A 5,365-nucleotide genomic window follows, 5' to 3' on the forward strand; every position below is an offset into this window, starting at 1 on the left:
AATAAACGAACTCAAGTTTTAGAAGAGTCAGTACATGTTGAGTTCGACGAGACTAACCCTGCAGGTAGATACCAGCCACTGACCGAGGATGATCCACACTCAGTAACCGCTGACCAAGAACCAGCTGCTGAGTCATTCAAAGAGTGCAAGACATAAATCTACCGAAAGAGATAAGGATTCCAAGAGGACACTCAAAGAGTGCAATCCTTGATTCTGCTGGGAATACCCTGATGACAAGGAATCAACTCAGGAGGTACCTCAGCAATGTAGCCTTCGTCTCAGTACAGGAACCTAAGAACTTCGCTGATGCTGAGGAAGATGAATTCTGGATGAGCGCAATGCAAGAGGAACTCGATCAATTTAGAAGAAACGATGTATGGGAGCTAGTGCCACATCCAAGGAGTAAGAAGACCATTGGAACAAGATGGGTCTTCCGCAACAAAATGGATGAGCAAGGAAACGTAGTCAGGAACAAAGCAAGGCTTGTAGCTCAGGGCTACAATCAGCAAGAAGGTATTGACTACGGTGAGACTTTTGCCCCAGTGGCAAGGCTAGAAGCTATTAGGATCTTATGTGCATATGCATCTTACATGAACTTTAAATTATTCCAAATGGATGTTAAGAGTGCATTTCTTAATGGAGTTATAAACGAGGAAGTTTATGTTAATCAACCTCCAGGGTTTGAGGATCCAAAATTCCCAAACCACGTTTATAAACTCAAAAAGGCTCTGTACGGCCTCAAGCAAGCTCCACGTGCTTGGTATGAGAGGCTGACCAGTTTCCTGCTGACTAGAAATTATGTCAGGGGCAAAGCTGATACAACCTTATTCATTAAGAGAGAGGGTAAAGATACCCTGCTGGCTCAAATTTATGTTGATGATATAATATTTGGTGCAACTAACGAATCAATGTGCAAGGAATTTAGCAAACAAATGCAGACTGAGTTTGAAATGTCGATGATGGGAGAACTCAACTTCTTCCTCAGACTTCAAATAAAACAAGGAAAGAATGGCATCTTCATCAGTCAAGCTAAATATGCCAATGAGATATTAAAGAAATATGACTCGGAAAATTGCAAGCCAATATCCACTCCTATGGGCACTGACACTGTCCTCTGCACTGACGAGAATGGTAAGTCAGTAGACAGCAAATTATATCGAGGTATGATAGGCTCTCTACTTTACTTAACAGCCAGTAGACCGGACATTCAGTTCTCAGTATCACTACAAAAAATATGGTCTGTTGTGGCGAAAAGTTTCGTCACAACATATACTTTTTTCGTCACAATATACATATTGTGACCAAATATTTTGTCATAACTTTCGTCGTAATAAGCTCGTCTCGATAAGTATTTTATGACGAAATTTTGATTTGTCTCTATTGTTAAATTATGTTGTGACGAAATTCGGTTAGTCACCTTTGCGTTACGTATTGTGACAAATAGTTTGTCATGATTTTTTCTAGTATTCGTTGCTTTTAGGTTATATTAGTCACAATATATAAGTTGCTTTGACAAAAATTTAATACTTATTATGACAAAATTACTTAACGTGACCAATCTTATTTGTTACAATTAGTTTATAATATATTGTGACTAATGTAATGTTTGTTACAATTAATTTATTTAATGTGACAAATAATATCTAAAAATTCACATTCAACATAATACATTTAATTTATTAAGATTAATGCTTTGGCATAAATCTAATTGAATGTCATTCTTATTGGTTCATATTAGTCACAACAAATAAATTATTTTCGTCATCATTTGTTACTTTATTGTGACAATAGTAATCGTTACACTATTATTATCGCAAATTCAAACTTAATTTTGAGAAGAAGAAAAAAACAATAATTTTTTTGACTAATTATGATAAAGCCATCACAAAAAAACTATAACTATAAAACATATATCAATAATGAGTAATTTGATTTGTCAGATCTGTACATGTAATACTAACTAATAATTGCAACAACAATAATCTGTTTTTACATCAATTAATGAGCTAATATCATATCTCCAACTAGTTTTTTTTTAAACAATCTCCAACTAGTTTAATCATATTGAAGAACACAACCTTTTTATAAACAACACTAATTTGTAAATAATCTCCAACTTTGATCCATGTTTTATCTTTACTAATCAAGCAACTCATCAAAAGTTCATTTGAGGGAACTCCTGCATGAAAAGGAAATATTTATTAAAAAACAAAACCAAAAACAAAAAAAGATATATGCATAACCTATTAAATAAAATCAAAGAGAAAAGTTAGCATTAAAAACAATCAAAGTCCAATTGTTAACGTAATATAGTCAAATTCCAATAGTTAATATTAATACAATCAAGAAATAAAGCAGTATCAAGAAAGTAAGCATTAACAATAGCTATCTTATTACAATTGTTAATAGTTATCTTATTAACAATTATATCCATTCTATGTTATTGCAACTGTGTGTCACTTAAACTTGACATGCATCAGATCCTAGGAAGAAAATGGTCCTCAAGTATGATTCACCAGGTACAAGGAAAAACATATGGAAAATATTAAACTTGACAAGGATAGAAATGTGTATACACCAAAATTTATGTTGCATAACATGTATTACGGTGAAGCATAGTACCATTACATTGAAATATATAGCCAACAACTTGAAGAATCTCAGAACTACTTACTGCTTCCACTATTCTAACAATCTAGGGATTATTTAGTCCAAAAATGCCCATTAGACCAGCATTATGTAGGAAGTATCACCAATGTGAAATTTTCATAACAACATCTCACTAGAAAAGCCTACTATATTAGTTTCATGTCACAATTGGATATCACGTTAAAAGTTAAAGGGATAAGGTATCAAAATAGGCCTATGGTTTTTTCGGGAAGTATCAGTTTAGGCTCCACATACAAAATATGACTAATATAGGCTTAACGTTTAAAAAATGTATCAATTTAGGCATCTGAGAACGGATTAGACACGTCATTCCTATTAGTCCGTTAAGTTCTATTAGATCAGTTCCATAAAACGAAGTAAGATAAATGGAGTGATTCCATGAAAGAGTTTAAACTCAACCATGAGAAAATTAAATAATTTCTTGAACATAGAAGTACAAATTCTTAAAAAATACCTGGTATCTCTGAACTTCGATTTTGAACTTTGATAAATTTGATTCTTGCATCATTTTGCTCTGCAGTTCCTATATATATATATTACTATCAATTTCACAATAGAAAACAACAAATGCAATCTAGAAAGTTAATTACCTTTTACATTTATGCCTTGAGAACAAAAGCCATAAAAAAATATCTGAAGAATATATCAACTACCTGATTAGCAGATTTCTGAATAAATCGATAGTGCTAGTCTTTTTTACCAAAGAAGTAATAAGATAAAAAAACTCACTTTCTCCCTTCTTAACAAGATGGGAGAAATAATTTACAAGGAATAAAAAAAATCCAACATAAAAAGTGGCAAAAAGTTATAAAGCTTTCAAAACAAACATATATTGAAGCTAATTAATCCCCTATTAGTTATTAAGGACCTAAGTAATTCAAGCTTGCAATCACAAACATTATGATACAATTATCAGGAACAAATTGAACTAATAGGTTAAGCTAATAGTTAAAGTTCAACAATAGCTTTTATATTAATCTCTCACACACCATGACACGAATGCCCATTGGGCTTGAACCGTGCACAAAACATGCTTATCTAACCATGTGATGAATTTAATCAACAAATGGAGTTGCCAAGGCACCAACCTTTAACCATTTGGTCTAAGAGACTGTCATACCATGTGAGGAAACCAATTGAACTAAAAGCTTATGGTCCAACAATAGCTTTTATATTAATATCTAACAACAAGTAACAGGGTTGAAAAGAATAAAATTAGAGCTCTAGATATATATAAAAAGCAATCATAATTAAAATACATGATTACCAATCATCATGTGAAACAACACACTAAATCTTCCATCTCTAAACCATCATGGCTTTCAATGCACCCACTGGGATAGTACTCAAGAAGGATACTATTGTTACTGAACAAAATAATGGTCCCTTAAATTATAAGAACTCAAGAATTTCCCTCTGCTTATTGACAACGTTGATACAATGAACCACGAACCTCTTCTTCTTCTCCATCTTTCACAGGTTCTCTTTATTTTCTCAGAAATATTGGGTTATTTGTTTTTTCATTCTCTCACAATAAATATCATGTATGCAGATAGACAAGTGTATAATCATCTATATTAATTAATATACCTATACTGGAAAGTCTGTAATTCATATACATTAGTTAACATACCTATACTCGGAAATCTGTAATTTCTTGACATACGTTTTCTCTCTTCATTAGATTAAACTTTTATTCCTCGGTAATCAACCATCCTCTTTGTCACCATCATTGTGATTATAAGCTTGCTTAAGTAAATTTTCATCAAGAATCCAACGAAGATGGAGTTTGTAATAGATCGTAGGGAACCCAAAGAGCATCCAAAAGGCAAGATAGACGATATCCTGGAAAAAGAATACATGAATTAAAAACAATAGACTTGACAATATCCAGAAAATACTATGAAATTAAAAAAAAATTAAACATTATCGAGCAGTAGGGCAAATATTTCTCAGGAATTAAATGAGTAGACCAAATTTATGCCTGAATCGTTTATGTAGAGAGAATCCCTAAAATTGAATTTACAGTGTCAGATTCCTCAGTTTTTAACATTATCCCAAAAAAAAATCAGAAAGAGCCCTATCTGCTGCCTTCCAGTAGCCAACATGTGCTGCTTAACATTCTCGGAGCTAATTTCTCCGTTAAAATCACTTGCTGGGCTTGAGAGAAACAAATCGAAGAAGATGAAGAAAGGAAAAGAAAACGAAGAAGAGGAACAGACATCGATGGAACAAAAAAAGGCAGAGAAATCGAGAGAAGAGAAGAGAGAGAGATAGGGTATGACGTTGGCATCTCTATTGTGTCAAAATGTAGTAAAAAAGTTAAGTTTTTTGATAGCATTATTAAAGTTAGAGGGCAAAATTTACCTCCAAATTTTCAAAAAAAAATTTAGCTTAAATTTTCTAATAGCGCCAAAAACAACCCTTCAAATTACAATGATGAGATATAAAGACAATAATATTTGTCACGAAAAGATTTTGTAATATCTAATAGTCATTAAAATAACTATTTACTTATAATTCTAATGCCTATTATGACCAAATACAATTTATTGCCACAATCATCAATATTATGACAAACTTAAAAATGGTTGAATTATGTTATTTTGACAAAACTATTGGTCACATTATAATTTACTTTGGTGAGACGAAATATTCGTCTCCATATGTTTTTAATTTTACATCAAAATTTCTA

The 5,365-nt window shown here is 32.2% G+C and overlaps 1 long non-coding RNA gene across 2 annotated transcripts; it reads right to left on the bottom strand.

Annotated features, from left to right (window-relative positions):
- Positions 1–1,920: 1,920 nt before the first annotated feature.
- On the bottom strand, positions 1,921–4,962 carry LOC136223471 (uncharacterized). Of its 2 annotated transcripts, XR_010685975.1 has the most exons (4): positions 4,655–4,962; positions 4,304–4,515; positions 3,125–3,193; positions 1,921–2,179 (listed from the first exon to the last, which is right to left on the bottom strand). It is a non-coding gene; the product is annotated as an uncharacterized lncRNA (long non-coding RNA). The 2 variants fall into 2 exon arrangements; XR_010685974.1 differs by having other exon boundaries at positions 4,304–4,962.
- Between the last annotated feature and the right edge of the window lie 403 nt (positions 4,963–5,365).

The sequence above is a fragment of the Euphorbia lathyris genome, chromosome 3, assembly GCF_963576675.1.
Source record: "Euphorbia lathyris chromosome 3, ddEupLath1.1, whole genome shotgun sequence".
In the NCBI taxonomy this organism is placed as follows: domain Eukaryota; kingdom Viridiplantae; phylum Streptophyta; class Magnoliopsida; order Malpighiales; family Euphorbiaceae; genus Euphorbia; species Euphorbia lathyris.